Source organism: Mauremys reevesii, linkage group 9, assembly GCF_016161935.1.
Source record: "Mauremys reevesii isolate NIE-2019 linkage group 9, ASM1616193v1, whole genome shotgun sequence".
Classification (NCBI taxonomy): domain Eukaryota; kingdom Metazoa; phylum Chordata; order Testudines; family Geoemydidae; genus Mauremys; species Mauremys reevesii.
The window spans coordinates 34,543,831-34,566,383 of record NC_052631.1 but is presented as its reverse complement, the minus strand read 5'-3'; the positions used below and the strand labels follow the sequence as shown (position 1 = coordinate 34,566,383).

Sequence of the window (22,553 nt, the reverse complement as noted above, 5' to 3'; positions counted from 1 at the left end):
ACCTATTTTCGGACCATGGAGAATGTTCAACAATTAACTGTCAGAATAAGAGTCTGATATCATCAACAACCAGCCCGATGAATAACAGGACTAGAGAACTGATTCAGGCTCCAATCCTGCAAATATTTATACAGGTGCTTAACATCATGTATATCAGCATTTCCATTGACATTTCATTTAGTATTAATTCAAGATAAACAGCACTGCAAAAGCACCTTCTACACTGTAGGCTGGAATGAGAAAGGGGAACAGAGAGAGTTAACATACATGATTGTCCCATACTCCTAGACAGCTTGGCAGCTCCCAATTACAGATCGAACCGCCTTCATCCTAGGTTGTGCATCAGGTTAACCATCCCTCAGTACAGTTGCTTCATACGCGTCAAGTTTACCTAGCCATCTAGGGGTATCCTGCGTCTTACGGCCTCAGTTACTGGCCTGTTTTGCTGGATTGGGTCCCAGATGAACTAGTATATTCATGCTCAGTCCTCCAGTAAACCCAAATTTGTTCCTGTGCTAAGATCTAATCAGAATGAAGAAAGGGACACAGCTCAAGTTTCAGATCAATTATTCCAAAGATTTTAAGTATATTAGGAGGACATCAGTCATCCTAATCTGAGTCACTCTGCTGGGCAAAAGAAATTGTTCAAAAAAGTCATCCTCCCTGTTAGGATATAGATATTCAGGCCTGTCTGCAAAGGCCTATACTTTAAGAATTTAGGTGTATTCTTATCACTTAGCTAGTTATAGAGGTATAAAAGAAAGAATCAAAGATCACTGTCTGTGTAATGGCCTTCTCTTACTGTGATAGTCTGAGGCCTTCAGCTAAGATGTAGTTAGGCAGCCATAAGCTGGGAAGTGTATGGTCACATCCTCACATTCCAAACTAGTCACATTGAAATAAAGTGCTATTGGGCTATTGGGAATACAATCCTGCCCTGATATTCCATCACCTCCAGAGAAAGGGAAGAGCCTAGAAGATGTAAAAGGAAACTTAGTTTGATAGCATCCTGTCTGGCAAGAACTCACTTATCAATAGACACAGCTGGAAAACCCTTATGTCTGTATAGATATAGTTGTGAAATCCTTACTTCTGTATTGTTTTGTACGTTTATTTGCATGGTCTCTGTCTGGTTCTGTAATTGTTTCAGTCTACTGTATAATTAATTTTGTTGGGTGTAAACCAATTAAGGTGGTGGGGTATAATTGGTTAAATAACCATGTTACAATATGTTATGATTGATTAGTTAAATTTCAGTAAAATGATTGGTTAAGGAATAGCTAAGCAAAATGCAGGTTTTACTGTATAGTCTGCAGTCAATCAGGAAGGGGGAGGAAATGGGAACGGGAACAGGGACTGGGGATGGGGGAATTAAAATCATGTCTTGCTAAAGGGGAAAATGGGAACAGGGATGGGAACAGGAACAGGGACATAGGCAAGGCTCTGTGGTGTCAGAGCTGGGAAGGGGGATACTGAGGAAGGAAACTGGAATCATGCTTGCTGGAAGTTCACCCCAATAAACATTGAATTGTTTGCGCCTTTGGACTTCGGGTATTGTTGCTCTCTGTTCATGCAAGAAGGACCAGGGAAGTGAGAGGGTGAAGGAAGAAGCGCCCTAACACTCCCCTTCATTCATAATGTATTACAAAGTAATCTACCATAGTTAGTTCAGAAAACCTCAAACCTATAACTAGCTATGAAATATGTTGATAAAACAATATTTTAAATTTGAACTTAGACGATTTTTAGGCTTTAAAGTGCATTTTGCAGTTACTCTGAGACACACATTTTTAATTTTTAACAACCGTGTGTTGATAATAAAGGAATCGGTGTACATATTATCTACTTGGTCAAACACAGTGAAATTACAAAAATGCTTACAAGATATGAAGGAAAATTTCTGACTCAGTGAGAATCAAAGTAGGGAGGATTATACACTAAATAGTGCTGATCAGGAATATTTCAATTAGTTTTCATTCAGCAATTCTGATTTAATTGAAACTGAAATTTTTTAAATTGTCAAAATGCTCCCTTTCAAAATTTTCAAAAATTTCCATTTGAGGGGCTGAAACAATTTTCTGCCTAGAAATTTAAGTTAATTTATAGATTTTTTGAAAGATGTAAATCAAAACAAATTGTTTTGATTGACCCAAACAGAAAAAATCAGTTTTATGGTTCACAAAAATTTTAAATTTTGACTTTTTGTCCCAATTCTGGAAAATTTTTCAAAAGATCTGCTCCTCTTCAAAACTGCTTTTTGCCTACCTATAATAGTAAAAAAAACAGTTCTCTCTCATTGACAATATTAGCATATTCAAGTATTTGTTAGGTTTTTCTTATTATTGCAATATAACAGGCCATCATTTGCTTTGATGCACACTTTTTAGGTTTTACAGGTTCTGTCAAGTTACTCAATAAAGCTGTAAATATCCATAAATCTTTCACGGTTATGAAGATCTTTATATTGCTCTACCATTGCTCCAAAATTAAGGGACTGATCATTAGCTGACTTCAGTTACACTAAATGAGATTCTTCCCTTTAATTACTGAGTTGTTCATCTTTGTGCACACTTTTGAATATGCATGTGGCCTGCAAATTTTTGCAAGTTCTTCAGTTCTATTTTTAAAGGATAGAAAGATAGATCTTCAGTGAATATGAAAAATCTTTCAAATAGTGATGAGTGAACAAGTTCAGGGGAAACTCAAACCAAACTGAAAATCTTTTAGTGTGTGTGTATATATATATTTGTATACTTTACTCTTTTTCCATTTTTTCCCAATTCTGTTTACGTCCTAGCTGGGATCAAAATTTTCCAAGTTATCAAGGTTGTTTTGAATTCTAATCCTGTCCAACAAAAGTGCTTGCAACTCCTCCCAGCTGGAAAGTTTATAAATATACTCTCCACTCTGTTATCCATGTCATTTAATGAAAATGTTGACTACTACTGGACTCAGAATAATCCCCTTTAGGAGCTACTAGATACATCCTCCCAATTTGACAGTGATGTTGAAGTGTTTATACAAACCAATCAGAACATTTTAAAATAGAGTTTAATTACAGTGCACTCTGTTTAAGTGCATATCATTTAACTATGTAAACCTGCTTATGCACCTAAGAATCCAATGATTTTATTTCCTTTGGATCACTGGTGTTACTATTCTGGTTAATTGCATTGTGACTAATGGCAAAATTCATCTATTTGCAAAGTAAACAGATTTCCAAATACTGCTTTTTTAAAGTGTAAACTCTCTGGATAAGTGAAAGGACAGACTGTTCATGCTATGGTGCCCATTCTCTTACTTCCTTTTAAAAAAACCCAGCTGTTAGTACTGTAGATACAGTAAAATCTAGGCTGTGCAATCACTGGGGCTTATGAAAAATGTGGTTGTAACAGTACCAGGTGTAATTAGTAGTGGAGGTTAATAAAGGACAATCCTATGTCTGTGGCTTGATACAGTGTTTAGGTTTGGTTGGTTTGGTTGTTATTAGAAAATGTTGTCAGAGTAATTCTGGGGCAAGCGACCAGCCTATGCACTGAAGAAGATGGGAGGGATCACATCCTTTCACACCAGGCACGACGGTAGTCCATGAACTACACTGAGCTCAGACCTGAGTCACTGAGTCACTGTCTGTGACTAGAGTGAAGAGTGCCAGAGTCATTTGGGGGTATTCCACTCAAGCTGCTGCTGCAAAAAACATCTGTTAGTCTATAAGGTGCCACAGGATTCTTTGCTGCTTCTACAGAACCAGACTAACACGGCTACCCCTCTGATACTTGGCAACCCTACTGAAGGTTATGCATCCTCTCTGCTTCTTAAGAAATAATACCTTACTGAGGCACGACTCCTGGAGCTGCCAGTGAAATGGCTCACCTCCATAACCCCCCTCTGCCATAACTGGAACAATTTAGCCCACAATTTCTATCTGGTATCTACATACAGTGGTGATGGCTCTGTTATAAATAGTGTATTTATTAGGCATGCGCACACGCACACAGGGACCTACCCTTTCACCCTCCTAATTGTTTTCATACCATTGCAGAAAGGATTTACTCAAAAAATAGACTGTCTTGCAGTTTGAAACTCTCTTGACAAATTATTAGAGCTCCTGGTAAACAAAAGCAGGAAAGTTTTAACTAGAGAGAGAGAGGATGGTATGGGGAGGCAAAGGACAAATAGAAGGTGGAGAAATGGCACATTCAAAAAGAGTGGTTCTGATCCTTGTGTCTAGTTATATTATTGTAGGCCCCTGACCAAGAGGGATGGGGGCAAAGTTGTCATTATGCCACCTTTGTGGCCCCCAAAGTGAGTAGTGACCCCTTTTTACTGGGGTCACCAGGGCTGGCATTAGTGTAAAAAAAAAAAAAGAAGGGGGGAGGGAAAAGAGGGATAAAAAGTGAGAGGAAGGAGGGGAGGGGGAAAACAAAAATCCACAATCCAAGCTTGAAAAGCTCAATTTTTCAATTTTTAAAATCCTAAATGAAGTGACATTTTAGATCTAAACAAAAACAAAAATCTTTGTTTAGTTACAATATGAAAATTCCTGCAGAAAATGCTAAATGATTCGGTTGACAATCAAGAGGAGATTTTTCCTCATAAAATTTTCCATGAGAAAATGTGGGGTTTTCCAATCACCTCTAACAATAAAGTTTGGTATTTCAGCGCCCCATTATGCAATATTACTTTTCAAGGCTTTTACAGAAGGTTTAGATCCACACTAGAGGTCTGATCCTTCATTCCAGTTCCACCCAGAACTCCCATCAATTTCCTAGAATGGGGTACAGGCTAAATCCCCAAGCATAGTCAGTTATCAGGCCTGTTCTTAAGCAGCTGTTTATCTAACAATGAAATTGACCTCTGCGCACTAACACCTAAGCACTATTTAAGTTCCACTTCATCCCACTGGGACTTTAGAGCATAGACCTTGTTCTGAGATTCTGCACAGGGGTCAATTTCACCCTAAAGTGAGTTTCAGTGTATGATAATTCACATCTCTGCAAACCATTTAATAGCACACCTTGTATTCTTATCCCCCCCCCCCGCCCCAGTTTTATTATATCAAAATGTCCCATGTAATCCTCTATGATCATTCTAGCTCTGGAATTTGTGTATATTTAATTAATATTAAAAACCACAACATCAGCAGATCTGAGTTTTGAGTATTGAGTCAAATCTTTCCTTCCAATTGTTTCCTTTATTGCAACTTGAATGCCCGTGAGGGTTTTTGTCAAAGTGTGTCAGTGGCAAAATCAGGGCACCAGCTTGTTAAATAAACAAACAGCCCCTAAGCCATTCAAAAAAAAATTGATATTTCTCATTTTTTCATCCTTTGTGTGTTAAGGTTTATTTAGTTTTTGAATCCCTGAAGGTAAATGTACAATGTGTAAGGCAGAAGCCAGTAAGATAAACATTTTTAACCATATTGCTTACTAAAGAGTAACATGGCTTTTAAAACAGATCAAGATGTTGCACTTCATTAAACATCGTTAACCTTTTCTCATCTAGTAAACTTTCCCCTTTATTTAATTTTTCAGTTTTATTCATTCAAATCTGTACCTAAAAGCTACACTTAACTTACATTTAAAGATGGTATCAACAGAGCTTTGACTTTTAACTCCGAAGTTGTAACAGTAACATTAAAATAGAAAGTTATTTTTCCTTTCGAAGACCTTCCTCCTTGTCCATTAAAATATGGCTGTGGAATAGAACAATCTATGCTATCTATTCAAATGCTGCAATTGTGTAAGAGTATATGAATATTTAACAAAGGGGAGTAATTCCCCTTTTCTAAAACACTTGTAATCCCAAATGATAAAGGCTTTGTTATTTAATCATCCATACCTAGGCACACACAAACAATACTGTACATACAACTGACATTCATTTTCAATTTTAAAAGGACAGCTTTGCAAATGGTTTACAAGGAACCTGAAACCATGTAAAACTGGCTTGGTCTCAGGTTCTGCTACAAACTTGGAACTCAGGTTCATTAAAAGGTTAGCTGAGGTTCATAAAGTTTGAAAGCAAGCCTGGGCCCATTTTCAAGCCAACTTTAGCTTCTCATTGACATTAAAAATGGGTCTGAACTTTCCTGAAGCTCCCATAAGAGAGATAAGGGTCAACTGCAAAGACTGGATTTGGTTCTGGATCTGAACTTCACCCAGTTCAGAGGTGTTCAAATCATGGATGTTCACTATGATTGCACTCCAAATCAAACCATATTTGGCATGGTACACATAGACACTGAAATGCATAGGACACTTTAAATGGTTTTAAATGAGTTTTTATTTGAATTTTGGGGTCAGATCCTCAACTCAAAGTAAATCTCAGGGTCTTATTCCCCAGCTGCCATGGCATATCAGAAACTGTCACTGATTTTAATGGAAGTTACTTTTTTAAACAGGCACATGAGCACGCACGCACGTACACACACAATAGGAAACAAGAGAAATCCATGTGCAGAAAAACCAAAAACAATGTTTGTATTGTACACTGCAAAATTAAATGGTGAAGCAGGTCCTTGTGCTGTTCTTGGGTTTAAAGGTAAAATGCTTTTAAGGGGACAATATAAAGGGCTTGGAGAAACATGTGGTTCTATGGGCAAGAAAATAAAGTTCCTGCCTAAGATTTTGTTAGGGTTTTGTTTATTTGTTTGAGTGAGGAGTACTGAATCCTTCCCAAAAGGCTCCCAAATCTCCATTGTGGTCAGCGGTGAACAATACACGTAGCTTTAGACTCCATTATTCTTGTAAAAAGGCAGAAGGAAACTTAGTGGAAGGAAATCTCTGTGATTTGTTACTGCCTAGTGGGAATATAATATGGGCTCCTTGGAATGCTGTAATCCAATTTAATTTCCCTGTCAAAGAGCCTGATGGATTGGTCTATACAGTTTTTAAATGGAAGATAAAACTCTTCACTACTTAAGGCAGAGAGCACTTTACCTTTCAATCACTAGCCAGGGGCTCAGCCTCCACCTGCTTAGATGGACTCCACTAATTTAGTTCTCTTTCACCTCTAGCTCTGTTGAGCAGGCTGACTAAACCTAGTAAACTTCATTAGTTTGAGTGAAAATTAAAGCACCTCCCTGGGTGAGTGAAAGTCACTTTTGCTCATAGTGGAGATGTCAACAGCAGCCTATACTGACTTTGCTGAATGATCCCTTAATCTTAAACCACAGCGCGACTGGGATCTAGCTGTAGTCCTGTAGTACCAGCAATGGGACGGGTTGCCGTGCAGAGGACCCCTATATTTGATCCATGAATGTGTGGCCTGGTAGGGAATGGAAGTGTTGTGCATGCAATCTGCTAGAGCAACAGTTCTCAAATTGTGGGTTGGGACCCCAAAGTGGGTCATTTTAATGGGGTCACTAGGGCTGGCTTAGATTTGCTGGGGCTCTGGGCTGATGCCCGAGCCTCACTGCGCGGGGCCAAAGCTGAAGTCCAAGGGCTACAGCCCTGGGTGGCAGGGCTCAGGTTACAGGCCCCCAACTGGGCCTGAAGCCCTTGGGCTTGGGCTTTGGCCCCCCTGCCCAGGAAGGTAGGGCTCAGGCTTAGGCCTTCCTGCCTGAGGCTGCGGGACTTGGGCGGACTCAGGCTTTGGTCCCCGTTCCTGGTTTACCCCACCCTTCCCCTTCTGTCACTAGCTCCAATAAACACAGCACACTTTCTCCCTTGTGTTAAGAATGTAAGAACCATTTCAGATGAACTGTAGGAAACTGTTTAACTTGCAATTGAACCCTCATCTGAGAGAAGTTTGATGCTGCCTTCTACTTTATCCCTTCCATTATTCTTATGTTTTTCCTTTGTCTCTTTGTAACCTTTACATATCCATGAAGGTACTATACTGGGTGTGGCATGGGTAACATTGACTGTCTCCCTAGAACCATTCCAGAAAGTGCCCCCTGACTGTGACATCACAGCCTAGTTCTTTAGCACACACAGGGTTAGGCAGATATTATGAGTAACTGCTGCTAACAGAAGGAAATTTAATTCTGGGCCATGTGGAGGTGTTTTTTACATTTTCTCTCTCTTTCATGCGTGGATACAATACACATATTCTTCTCTCACTTATACCAGTCAAAAATTGAGTAACTTAATTAAGTCAATAAGGTTAATTAAGAATCAGACTTGATAACTACACAAAGGGAAATGAATATAGATTGTGTTCCATTTTTGTGGTATTATCTTGGTGACACATACAAGTCAAAGGGGACAAATCTAACTAAAAGTATAACTCTATCAAACAGAGTGTTTTCACCAAAACATTTCAGGTATAAAGAATAGGTCTGGCTTACTGCTAACTTCCAGCTACTGAAACCTATGTTAATAAGAATGACCATTATTCTTTGAAAATTCTATTTTCAGTATCCCAAAGCTGCATGTTGACCAGCTGGCTTTATCCATCCTTAGATTTATTAGAACATTATCCTCGCAAATGGCTTTGAAAGATAATTCCCAGTAACTACAAGAGAGTGGTTGAGAGAAGAGCCACTCAGCTGTTGCCTGCCATGCTGGTAAGCTTAGACAGCAAGAAACCGTCCAAAAACAGTCCACCTTTAATGGTAGAGGAGCTAGAGGGAGGAAACACCTCCTGAACAAACAGATCATGAGATCTGATATTCCACACAAAAAACAAGATATCACTCAGCTTCATCAGGAACCAGTAGACTTTATAAAAATATGCTAAAGAGAGACACAATGAATGAATGTGAAGTTCTCTGTCATGGTCATGACAATGTCTTTTTTACGAACCGAGAGGGGAAAATCCACCTGACCATTCAGATCATCTCTAAAAATTGTCAAAATCAAGGTGAAAAAGGGTAATCTATTGGAGTGTAATCATAAACACTCTTCTACAAACTTCCCAAGGGAATGGCATTTCTATCTATCATGACATGGCTCCTCAGGTCCCAAGCAAATGAAGAATAGGCCATTTGTTGATTATGTAAATGTTTAATCTCAGATACAGTTGCATTCCAATGATGGATTTCAAGAGATTCCTGTGTATGAGAAACTTTGGGGTAAATAATATTATATTAAACTATCACTGTACTTGTTGTCTTAAGGCAGAAATATTTAATACTGTGAAAATTTTAAATATACAGAGAAAGAAGAGAACCTTATAAATGATTATTTAAAGTCTGCAGATATGTCCCAGTTTAGGAACCAAATCACTGAATCAATTTTTTCCCTGATTAGAAGGGAAATTGAGGGGAAAAAATGCAGTGTCACTCATGCAACGGGCCTTTACATCATAGATGAATTAAGCGTAAAAGCTATCTATTTTCTTTTACCCAGAGAGCGATGGAAATGGCAATAAAAAATAGTAATTTCCCACCTGACCTGAGGGGAAAGTGTCATGGAAGCCACTGAACCTGATTCTGATCCACAACTCCAATGAGATATGTTAGATTTACATTAGTGTGACATCAGAAACAGCATTTTTCTCCTTACAAAAGAAACTATACGGGTGAGACACTATATGAATGCCTGTATGGCTTCTACGCAGACACGTGCAAAAACAATGGATGTTGTGGGTGCAAATTCTAATATACTCTCAAGCACAGATGTTAGAAGCTTTTTAAGTTGTGTGCATTTGCTTGTTCTTGCCAAGAGCAGACACATTTGTGTGTGTATCTGAACAGGAGAGCTGACTTTGAAAATGTAGGCCTATATTTCAATAGCAATAGGTTTAAGAGTTATAGTCTTTTGTCTTTCCAGTCTGTTACAATAGCCATTCTTTTTAAAATTGGGTTTAGGCAGCAAAATATACTTATGTATGTGTTATCATTTAAATTTGTTTATTATTTCCAGTTTCCATCAAGTATGATTGAACCTTCTTCAACTATCTTTAAAATTAAAAAGTTAAGAACCAAATATTATGAGGAACTGACTGAATAAATTTAAATGATGTGCGCTGTCAGGGCTGCTCAAGAGAAACACTGCTAAAGCTAGCTGCATCTAACCAAGAGCTGGGAAACAAAAAATAATTGTGTGTAGATTTCATATTAAAAGTCTCCTCAAATGTTGAATATTATTTACCATTGTAATTCCTAAAGTACAGACAGACCTCTAGTTATGAGCACAGATGATGACCCCAGAATTTCAATACAAGGCAAGAAAGTGTATAACTATTAGTACAATTGATAAAGTCCAGGGATTGTTTTGGGGTAGTTTGGCTCCGGCCCAAAAGAGAGCAACTCCATTTGTTAGGGAGGAGAATGGACATTCAGGGACTACTAAGTAAAGAAGCAATTTTCTCATCAATACATTGAATAACAAGAAGATTCTGAAGCAATTGCAAACTGCCCTAATATGTTGAGACAATGGAGTATGAATAGCAGCAGCATCCTGGCAGCGTGGTTTGTACCATCTGCACATGCTATAAAAGCTTGTCTAGGGGGCCAGCAAGCAAAGTTGTACTAACAAATCCTAAAAGTCATAAACACACTATTCCCATATTAAATTGTTCCTATTGCAACAATATTTTTAAGATGGTAAAAAGAAGATAGGTATTAACATAAATCTTAAATGAACAAGCATGATCATCCCTCATAGTCCTGGGAGGGACAATGCCTTTAAGTAAATTGACAGGCTTGAATTCATACACAAGGAATGGAATTTAGAAATTTAATTTCAACCACAATTGATTTTTCAGAAAATTCTATTCTATTCTTTATAGTTTCTTGTACCACGCTCTTCACCACAGTTTCTGAGAGCCTTCCAGTACTGCATTAACTGATGTGACTAACATCTGTTGCATGCAGTATATTCTCTCTCATCTTCTCCCACAGGGGAAATAGTGCCTGCAGTATAGTTCTCTAATAGAGTATCAGATATGCCAGACATGGGTGAATGTCAGCCTAGGATGGGGATTATGTTTGGATGAGTATCCACCACCTCCTGATGAAGAGCCACTTCAGGACTCCCCCATCCTCTTACATTTGCTAACATGCACATGTGTCAGCAGGTTAGGCATTGCTAATGGGCAGGCTGGTGTGTTCCAATCTTACGAGCTTCGCTCAGTCAGAGACACGTAACTTGTTCTGACACCTTAAATGCAGGTGATCTCAGTGTGTGAAATCAAAAATTAGCAGCTGGCCAAGCAGAAATTGTTAGAACTGCTGAACTCCCATGAGTGACATATGGGAAATAATTAAAGGTAAGGTGCCCTGCTGCAGGGAGAGGGGAAAAGAAAGAAGGAGAAGCATGGTCTGAGAACAGAAGTCATGGAGTCACACTAACTTTAAATAGCTCCATGGAGGCAAAACAGTATAAATATCTCTGTACTAGACTAGAGAGCATACCAGCACCATAGAGGCAAATCAATGGATGTCCCTAATGCTATTTTGGTACTTTGACCAGACTAATGCAATACTGAATTTGTGAAATACATGGGGCCAAATTGTGTGTTTCAGTTACACTGAGGTGGTTCTAGAGTAACTCTGATGTTAGCAGAGTACCTCTGGATCTACCATGATATAGCCAACAAGAGAATTTAACCCACAGATTGTTTTTGTTTTTGTTTTGTATTTTTTACAAAATTAAGGGCTTGACCCAACTCCTAATTAAGTCAACAAAAAGATTCCAGTTGGGTTCATTAGGAGCTAGACCAGACCCTGCTATTCCAGTGTATTGGATCAGCTCCTCCAACATGACTCTTCCTGGTACCTTAATGAAAAAGGGAAAGCCAATAAATAAAATTTCCCTCACTGAGAGAACATTTCTTCAACAAAAGAGTAATTATTGCTCTCTGGAGTGGATTGGGAACTTCTTCAGCAGCTTGTGTCATATATGTAAAACAGATCCTGTATATGGACTACATGGTTAACCTAAGGAAAATTTCTTGTATGTATGTATGTATGTATCAATACATCTATATATTCATATTAGAACTCAAACTAACAAACAGATTTTCTTGAAATCAAGATTTAATCAGAGACTATACACACTGAAAATTTCCTGCAAATGCACTGTTTTTCATAGAAAAACAAAGGCCACAAACTGGAAATAACATAACTACATTGCTTTTAATTCACACCTTTAGTTATTTCAGTGCCAACTTGCATGTTATTTCTTATTCATAGTGTCCTATTTTGATATATCTTAAATTGTAAAGAAACAATGTTGTAACAAAATAGGACACAATTAATCAGAAATAAGATGAGCCCACACAGATTTAAACCAAAGTAACTAAAGGGGTGAATTAAAGCTGATTTTGTTATTTCGGGTCCAGTTGGCCCTCAGGTTACAAAACACTGGGTACCTTTACAATGCTATAAAAACCAGCCTTATTACTAAATATATATATATACAATTTACAATTATATCACAATTTGATTAAATGATGTTATCAATTTTGCATTAATATATGTAAAATCATACACAATATAATAGATAAGCTTTTAAAAATACAATTTTCTATACTTTATTTAAGAAACCTAGATGGTAATAGGGCTAGAAATAAAGTTGTGAGGGTCTGTAAACAATTACCATATTGTACTTTCAGTTCGAAAAAGCAAATACAAATTTGTGATTAAATAGTGTCATCAATCTGAGGTGCCTACAGAATCAAACATTTGGTAAAATAAATAAATAGAAATAAAGTAAATAAACAAATGAATAAAGGGAAGGAATGGATTAATTGATCTGAGAAAGTTCTGTGTGCAAAAAGAATTAAATATCTTTCTTATCTCCTCAGATCCTGGGACCAATTTGAAACAGTAGCTAGTTTATTACAGGTTGTGCCATCAGCCATTCCATAGCTAAAAGTGAATTACATCCTCCTTTGCTGTATATCAAAAGCTATCATATGAGAAAACTCTGTTGAAGCTTGCTGTACCCGGCAGAAGGGCCTTACAATATATGAACACAGGAGACTTCTATAATACATTTAAAGCCTGTGGTAGTTAACCTTCCCACTGTATGTACAGTAAGAAATATTGCAAATACTGTAGTGAGGCACACATTTATCTGGGTCAAGAAATATCCTATTGTTATCAGAACTAATGTACAGTGAAGAGTAAGGAGGAACATGGGCATCTCTAGGAAAAGAAACAGAGTGACTAATCAGCTAAGAAACTGTGAAACATATGTAATAAAAAAATTCTGACCTGGGGCCAGATTCTGCAGTCCGTACTCAGTCCAAAGTCCCATTGACATAAATGGAAGTTTGGCCTGCAGGATTTGTCACTAAGATCACTAAGCTTAACTTATAGGCATTTACACTTTGTCTCAATATGCATATCACTGCCTTTGTTATTCTTACCTTGTCCTCTACCATGAAGGAGGAGAACTGGCTATATAGATCATGCTCTGACCATTTCAATATCACCCCACATCAGCATGGCTGGAGTCACAGGAGAGGCAGTGGAATCCAAAAGTACAGTAAAAAGCCCAATTAAGCTTTTCACCAGCATAAAAAATGGGCCCAGTGTTGGTCATATTGAAGTCAATAGTAAGTTCAGGATCAAGTTTTTGAGAGGGGTGAAAAATGTTGATTGAGCAGAACTTCTGAACTATTGGCTCCATTGAAAGGGCCCTTTATTTCCTCAGCAGACAGGAGGTTCACAGAGGTCTGGGCTATGCTCATTATATAGAAAAATTCCTATCAAAAGAAAGTTGAAAATGTGTTAGAGTTTGCTGTATGAAATGCATAAACCTGCTTAAACCTTATTCTTTAAACTCTTCCAGTCCTCATGCACTCGGTAAGATATAGGCCCAGATTCTCCACTGCACTAGGTCAGATTTATATATCCTTCATCCCTCAGCTGCATTGAAAAGGCCTTGGCCATGTCAGGGGACCATGATATTTATGCTGAAATCTTTTATCTAAGACATTTTATAATTCAGTCTCTCAGATATTTGTGTATTAAAGAAAAATTTACCATAACAATTCTCTGTGTATTGCACACCCTCGGGTGGTTATTAAGATCTATAGCTGCACAAATAATATTTTAGAAAGTGTAAGTAGTTCATCAAGTATCCCTACATGATGAGAAATCCTCAAATCTGTCTGAAGAGTTTATTTAATAAGAAAAACCACAGTTTAGCACAGAGCCATGAACTGTCTTGACTGGCAAGCCCACCTGGCAGGAACATAAAACTCAGATCTCTACAACATATCTTTTTTACTATTCATTTTTAGTTTTGTGACTTTAAAGACACTTCATAAACCTCCTCTGCAGACATGCAATTTCTGCTGGGCGACCACATTAAATGAAATCACAGTGCAGCCCAACACAAACATCACACTTTATCACATCTTGAGAACATGATCTCACCAAAACCCAGACAAAATAATCTAAAAAATCACATTAATTTAAATTTAATCATTTCTCCCTTCTAAACCCCCTTTTAAGAACATCTATTTCTACTGTTACATTAAAAAAATTCCATTAGTGCCATCCATGAATATCGCATACCTTTCTCCTCATAACTTAGGGAAAGGATATAGCCTTATGCTAGCTGGCCCTGACATTGGAAATACCTCAGCATGGGTGCAGAGGTGGCTATGAAGAGCTCATTGCAGGTTCAGAACTTTAGATTCAATCCCTTGCCTATTATCTCCCCCTCTGTTTAGTACTTCAGAGGAAAGGGATGTTGTATTATAATTTTTTCAATTGAAGTTTAATTAATTAAAGGTGAAATTCAGCCCTGTGGAGAAGGTTGGCACACTGCAATGCACCACATGTTTTGCCAGCCTAGGTGGAGTATAGGCCTTGTGCTGGCCCTATGCACATGGATAAAATCCATCCTGAATGAGCCAAACCAAACCAGCTATATTCTGGTGGTTGTAATTTTCAGAACTGTTTCTGCATTCACATTGCATAAGTCCCTGTAATTGTGCACTACAGTGGCCAAGTTGCTTTTAACTCAGCAAATACACAGCAGTTACAATTACATGCACTACTGAATTGACTTCACATGCAAATGTGTGCATTTCTGTACATTTACCCATAATGGACTTCAGAAAATTTTGCCCTGTATGTCTAGCTATCTTCCTGTCGTAGCTCATTTACAGTATATATTGGGGAGAGCAGAAGCCTATTCAAAGTCCATAAAAATATTTTTAGATGACAATGATGGCATTACAGGCAGGCAAAATTGAAATGAAGAAAGATATTCTAGTCCTGTTTCTCACCTCATACTGGTTTTACCCCAGTGGAACTCCATTGACTTCAGCTGAGTTACCTCAGATTTGAATTGGTGTTAGTGAAATCAGAATCAGGCCCATTGTTCAGAAGATGGAAATATTGCATTCAGTTATTGAAACTTCCGGGATATATTTTACCATACTGTCTATAAGGTTTGCATTTTATGTTTGAGTTGCAACCTTCATCAATACAAATGTAGGCCCCAACTTTCTACAAAGGAGCTGACCAGCCCTTTAACTTTAATTGACAATCAGGAGGCCGAAGGGTTGCAGTGCAAGCAAGAGAGATGTTCTAGATGCCCAGGCAAGTCAACTGGAACAGCCTGTTCCTTCCTACATAATCAATGTAAATCTATGCATTAGTTATGAGGTGTTTTAATTCCAATAATAAACATTCTGTGATTGATGAATTTTTCACAGATGTTGTCTATATAGCTGTTTAATTAGAGCATGCTTGCAGAGGCTGTTAATTCTTCATCAAGTTGCCGACTCCCGTGCATTCAGCTCTCTGCCAGGGAGGGTGACAGTTGGTGAAGTGACTTGGGATGCTGGTCAGGGGACCTGACACTTGGCATAGAGTCAGCCATTATGAGACAAGCCAAATTCCATCAGCTTCCTAAAAATACCAGCAGACAGACAAACAGAAAGCGGTCTAATTGCTGATGCTACTGTCTTTGCTTTTTTGCTATTGACGGAGCTGAATCTAACTAGATAGGAATGTCTATATCATGATATTGTTGTTCGGAGAGAGGGGGCGAGCCAACCAACCATGATCTGGAAGAGAAAAAATCAGTAGCCTTGTCAACAGCGTTGTAATTTGCTTAAACTATTCAGCCTTCTGGATTCTTTTAACTGGAATATTCCCACAAAAGAGAGGAGTTTCTACTTACAGTGACTTTAGTCCTTGTGACAACAGTTTGATTGAGGGCCTTGGAAACAGAAGTTGACAGAACAGGTACAGCGTGGGCAGTTGGCAAAGGGAGTTCCACACCACTGCCTCACCAAGGTCAGACAGCTCACCCAGAAGGACCACCTCTAGAAGAGAGCAGGTGATTTATTCTCCCATCCGTTCATCCTTTGCCTCTGACAAAAGTGCCAGCAAGGTGCCAATTGTGAATGTAGTTTCTACAATGTGGACATCTGTCCAATAAGAACATGACTGAGACCACCGACTTATTTCACATATGCCACCAAAAAGCCTTCAGATGGTACAATTTTTAGACACTATTAAGCTGGGCTGAATTCAAACTGGTGACCCTCAGATGGATGATAGCCTATTAACAATTCCCTGAGCCAACCAGTTCCCCTGGCATGTTTTAGTAAAAGAGAAAAGATAGCTCTGTTTTACTCATGGGATACATAAGTTTAAAAATATTGTTGTTTTAGTTGCTTTGAACTGCTAGTGATTCCAAACAATTCTTAACAGTCAAGGAACTGAGTATTTAAGAACAACCACATTATTGTGACATTAAGGTTGTAGGTGAAATCTGTGACTATTGTAAATACAGGAAAATTACCTCTTCATGGAAATATGGCATGATCTTTGACACCTAAATATTGAGAGGGAGTTCAAGTCTGACTGTTCATTCATTCATACATATATAATCCAGAATCTGCAGGCTATAATGGGCCAGATCTTCAGCTGGAAATGTTCCTATTTGAAACCAAATAAAGCTTTCTTGTGTTGTAGAGATTTAAAAACTGGAACAAAAAGCTCCGTTTGAAACAAAATGATGTTTTTCATTTCAATCCAAGATTTCCTGCAGAAGAATTTTTATAATTCATCATAAAAGTTTTCCCCATGAAAAATTTCATTTTTGACAAAACCCCATTTTTCAACAGGAAAATTCTTTGGTTGAAAACCAATCTACACGGGAGGTCCACTTCCTAGACACCACGGTGCAAATAAGTGACGGTCACATTAACACCACCCTATACCGAAAACCTACCGACCGCTATGCCTACCTTCATGCCTCCAGCTTCCATCCCGGACACACCACAAGATCCATTGTCTACAGCCAAGCACTGAGGTACAACCGTATCTGCTCTAACCCCGGAGACAGAGACCAACACCTAGAAAATCTCCACCAAGCATTCTCAAGACTACAGTACCCACACAAGGAAATAAGGAAACAGATCAGCAGAGCCAGACGTGTACCCAGAAGCATCCTACTGCAAGACAAACCCAAGAAAGAAACCAACAGGACTCCACTGGCCATCACATACAGTCCCCAGCTAAAACCCCTCCAACGCATCATCAGGGATCTACAACCCATTCTTGACAATGATCCCACACTTTCACAGGCCTTGGGTGGCAGGCCAGTCCTCGCCCACAGACAACCTGCCAACCTGAAGCATATTCTCACCAGCAACTGCACACCGCACCATAGTAACTCTAGCTCAGGAACCAATCCATGCAACAAACCTCGATGCCAACTCTGCCCACATATCTACACCAGCAACACCATCACAGGACCTAACCAGATCAGCCACACCATCACCGGTTCATTCACCTGCACATCCACCAATGTAATATATGCCATCATATGCCAGCAATGCCCCTCTGCTATGTACATCGGCCAAACTGGACAGTCTCTAAGGAAAAGGATAAATGGACACAAATCAGATATTAGAAATGGCAATATACAAAAACCTGTAGGAGAACACTTCAACCTCCCTGGCCACACAATAGCAGATCTTAAGGTGGCCATCCTGCAGCGAAAAAACTTTAGGACCAGACTTCAAGGAGAAACTGCTGAGCTCCAGTTCATCTGCAAATTTGACACCATGAGCTCAGGATTAAACAAAGACTGTGAATGGCTTGCCGATTACAGAACCAGTTTCTCCTCCCTTGGTTTTCACACCTCAACTGCTAGAACAGGGCCTCATCCTCCCTGATTGATCTAACCTCGTTATCTCTAGCTTGCTTCTTGCTTGCTTATATATACCTGCCCCTGGAAATTTCCACTACTTGCATCCGAAGAAGTGGGTATTCACCCATGAAAGCTCATGCTGCAAAACGTCTGTTAGTCTATAAGGTGCCACAGGATTCTTTGCTGCTTTTATTGAGAATGTACCCTAAAACTCCAAAATTGCCTTTTAAGTTTTGTCTTTCACATTAACTGAGTTAGTGGAAGAGACAAGACTCCTGGCCCTGAACAAAAACCACCGAAGAGACGCTGATTAAACCAACAGGAACTGAACCTGCCAAGTCTTACGCCACTCTACTCAGCAGCTCTGCTGGATGCCTCGCTTACAGACCTTTGAAATTTTCAGTCCATGGCATGGTGTTTCACTGGCCATTTATCATAATCCATTCCTGAAAGGCAAATGATGAGTTCACAAGGTTAAGAGGAGGATGGTTTTCCACAGCTGAACTCTCTGGTAAACACTTCACTGTATTTCTTACTGGAAAGCTGAAAAGAGATGAATGCTTGAAAGAAATATAATTTATGGTCCTGATTCTGTTACCATGGTAGACATGGCAAAACTGCCACTTACTTCAATAGTAAAAGAATTTGGGCCTGTTTTTGTAATGCCTCTTTTATACAGAGCTAACCATCCAGTTGTATCCTACACAAGAACAGAGCCTGATCTTGCAAAAACATGGTACAGAGTGTTGTGTCTGCTATTGTGCATAGTCCCGTTGTGTTCAATAGTTTGTGAGCAATCCATTGGTTGAAATTTGTTTGCAAAATACATTTTAATTTAAAAAATTGTAAAATATAAAGTCTTTTTGTGACTACAGCGAGAATAAAAAATGGGGGTGCTAAATTATTGGAATAAATTATTTGATAGCAACACTTCACCAAGCTCTAGTGGAAACAACACCTCTTAAGCAATCAGGGATTTGTTACAATATAAAACACAACAAAGGAACATTGTGAGTAAGGTTTCAGTTGTAGCCGTGTTAGTCTGTATCAGCAAAAACAACGAGGAGTACTTGCGGCACCTTAGAGACTAACAAATTTAATTGGGCATAAACTTTCGTAGGCTAAAACCCACTTCATCAGCTGCATAGAGTAGAAAATACAGTAGAAGGATATATATATACACATAGTACATGGAAAGATGGGAGTTGCCATACCAATTCTAATGAGACAATTCAATTAAAGTGGGCTATTATCAACAGGAGGAAAAAATCACTTTTATAGTGGTAATCAGGGTGGCCCATTTCAAACAGTTGACAAGAAGGTGTGAGTAACTGGGGGGGAAATTAGCATGGAGAAATTAGTTTTTAGTTCTTGTAGTGACCTATCCACTCTCAGTCTTTATTCAGGCCTAATTTGATAGTGTCTAGTTTGCAAATTACAGTAACTCCTCACTTAATGTTGTAGTTATGTTCTTGAAAAATGTGACTTTAAGCGAAACAATGTTAAGCAAATCCAATTTCCCCATAAGAATTAATGTAAATGAGGGGTTTAGGTTCCAGGGAAATGTTTTTCACCAGACAAAAGACTATATATATATAAAATACACACACACACACACACACACACACACACAATAAGTTTTAAACAAATAGTTTAATACTGGTACACAGTGATTATGATTGTGAAGCTTGATTGAGGTGGAGGAGTCAGAGGGTGGGATATTTCCCTTACTGCTAAATGCTGAACTAGCAATTGGCTGAGCCCTGAAGGGTTAACTCTCTCACTCTACAAGGCAGCAGGAATGGAGGGAGATATACACATTTCCCCTTTAAGCCCACTGCCTTGTTAATTAGATCAGCTTGCTGAGACTGCAGCTGCTGCAAGCTCCCTCCGTCCTGAGCCCTGGTGTGTCCCCTCTGCCCTATGGAAGATGGGGTAAGTGGGGTGCAGGAGCAGGGGGGAGGGGGACACCCTGACATTAGCCCCCTCTTCCTTCCCTTCCTCCCTGCCCCCTCCCCCCTGCACAGCAAGCAAGAGTCTTGGGGAGCAGCTCCAAGGCAGAGGGCAGGAGCAGCACATGGCAGTGGCGGGAGGGACAGCTGCAATTGGGAGCAGGAGCGGGGGCGGGGGCGGGGCTGAGGCTGGGGCCCAGCGGAGGAGCTGCCCCGCCCCCCCCCCCCGCCCACGGGGCGGGCGGGGGCCAGGGCCAGGCCCCCCCCCCCCCCCCGCCCCCTCACCACGCGGGGGGGGGGGGGGGGGGGGCCGGCTCGGGCGCTTGATGGATGCGCTGAGGCTGGGAGAGAGGCGGAGGGGAGGCCTCTCTCTCTCTGGGGGGGCCCCTGCGGAGCCCGGGGCCCGGGGCAAATTGCCCCCTTTGCCCCCCCCCTCTGGGCGGCCCTGATTGGGAGCCTGCTGGGCAGCTGCTGCACAGGGAAGTTAGGGGAGTGGGGAGCTGATAGAGGGGCTGCTGGTCCACCCTGATTCCAAGCCCCCACCAGCTAGCTGCAATGGGCTACTCTTCCTGCAAGCAGTAGACAAAGCAGGCGGCTGCCAAATGACTTTAGAAGGGAGCATTACACAACTTTAAATGAGCATGTTCTCTAATTGATCAGCAACGTAACAACAAAACAACGTTAACTGGGAGTTACTGTAATTCCAGTTCTGTAGCTTCACGTTGGAGTCTGTTTTTGAAGTTTTTTTGTTGAAGAATTGCCACTTTTAAATCTGTCATTGAGTGTCCAGGGAGGTTGAAGTGTTCCCCAACTGGTTTTTGAATGTTATAATTCTTGACGTCTGATTTGTGTCCATTTATTCTTTTGCATAGAGATTGTCTGGTTTGGCCAATATACATGGCAGAGGAGCATTGCTGGCACATGATGGCATATCTTGCATTGGTAGATATGCAAGTGAATGAACCCCTGATGATGTGGCTGATGTGGTTAGGTCCTATGATGGTGTCCCTTAAATAGATATGTGGACAGAATTGGCAATAGGGTTTGTTGCAGGGATAGGTTCCTAGGTTAGTGTTTTTGTTGTGTGGTGTGTAGTTGCTGGTGAATATTTGTTTCAGGCTGGGAAGCAGCCCCCCCACTCAGTCCTTCTTCTTGGTCAGCCAATCACTCAGACAAACAAGGTTGGTTACAATTTGCAGGAGATAATGCCACCCCCGTCTTGTTTACAATGTCACCTGAAAGTGAGAGCAGGTGTTCACAGAGCAGGCACTGTTGTTGCTGGTGTTGCAAGATATTTACGTGCCAGATGCGCTAAAGATTCATATGTCCCTTCATGCTTCAACCACCATTCCAGAAGACATGCTGTTGATGGGTTCTGCTTGATAACGATCCAAAGCAGTGCAGACTGCCGCATGTGTTCATTTTCATGATCTGAGTCAGATGCCACCAGCAGAGGGTTAATTTTCTTTTTTGGTGGTTCGGGTTCTGTAGCTTTTGCATCAGAGTGTTGCTCTTTTAAAAGACTTCTAAAAGCATGCTCCACACCTCGTCCCTCTCAGATTTTGGACAGCACTTCAGATTCTTAAACCTTGGGTCGAGTGCTGTAGCTATTTTTAGAAATCTCACATCGGTACCTTCTTTGCATTTTGTCAAATCTGCTGTAAAAGTGTTCTTAAAACAAATGTGCTGGGTCATCATCCAAGACTGCTATAACATGAAATATATGGCAGAATGCAGGTAAAACAGAGCAGGAGACATACAATTCTCCCTCCAAGGAGTACAGTCACAAATTTAATTGATGCATCATTTTTTTAACAAGCAACATCAGCAAGGAAGCATGTCCTCTGGAATGGTGGCCGAAGCATGGAAGGGGCAGACAAATGTTTAGCATATCTGACATGTAAATACCTTGCAATGCCAGCTACAAAAGTGCCATTTGGATGCCTGTTCTCACTTTCAGGTGACATTGTAAATAAGAAGTGGGCAGCAGTATCTCCCATCAATGTAAACAAATGTGTTTGTCTGAGCAATTGGCTGAACGAGAAGTAGGACTGAGTGGACCTATATGGTCTAAAGCATTACATTGTTTTGTTTTGAATCTACAATTGTAAGTTGAACTTTCACGATAAAGAGATTGCACTACAGTACTTGTATGAGGTGAATTGAAAAATACTATTTCTTTGGTTTATCATTTTCACAGTGCATATATTTGTAATAAAAAACAATATAAAGTGAGCACCGTGCACTTTGTATTCTGTGTTGTAATTGAAATCAATATTGAAAATGTAGAAAAACATTCAAAAATATTTAATAAATTAAAATTGGTATTCTATTGTTATAAGTGCGATTAATCGTGATTGATTTTTTTGAGTTAATCGCGTGAGTTAACTGCAATTAATTGACAGCCCTAGTTTATATCCTTATAGTGCAGTTATCTGTGTAGTGTTCTCTCTCTTACTCTTCCACTTACTCTGTCTGTCTCTCTCTCTCTCTCTTCTGTAACCGAGTTTAATACACCTCATTGTTTTTTTCAAATAAGGTAGTATTAGGTAAATGATATTTAAATGAACTCTAT

General features: G+C 39.7%; 1 long non-coding RNA gene across 1 annotated transcript in view; it reads right to left on the bottom strand.

Moving 5' to 3' along the window:
• Positions 1-12,981: 12,981 nt before the first annotated feature.
• Positions 12,982-22,553, bottom strand: part of LOC120372353 — an 81,282-nt gene continuing 71,710 nt past the window's right edge. Inside the window, exons 3-4 of the long non-coding RNA XR_005584920.1 lie at positions 16,044-16,188; positions 12,982-13,605 (exon numbers count right to left, since the gene is read on the bottom strand). This is a non-coding gene — a long non-coding RNA (uncharacterized LOC120372353). The remainder of the gene's footprint in view (positions 13,606-16,043; positions 16,189-22,553) is intronic.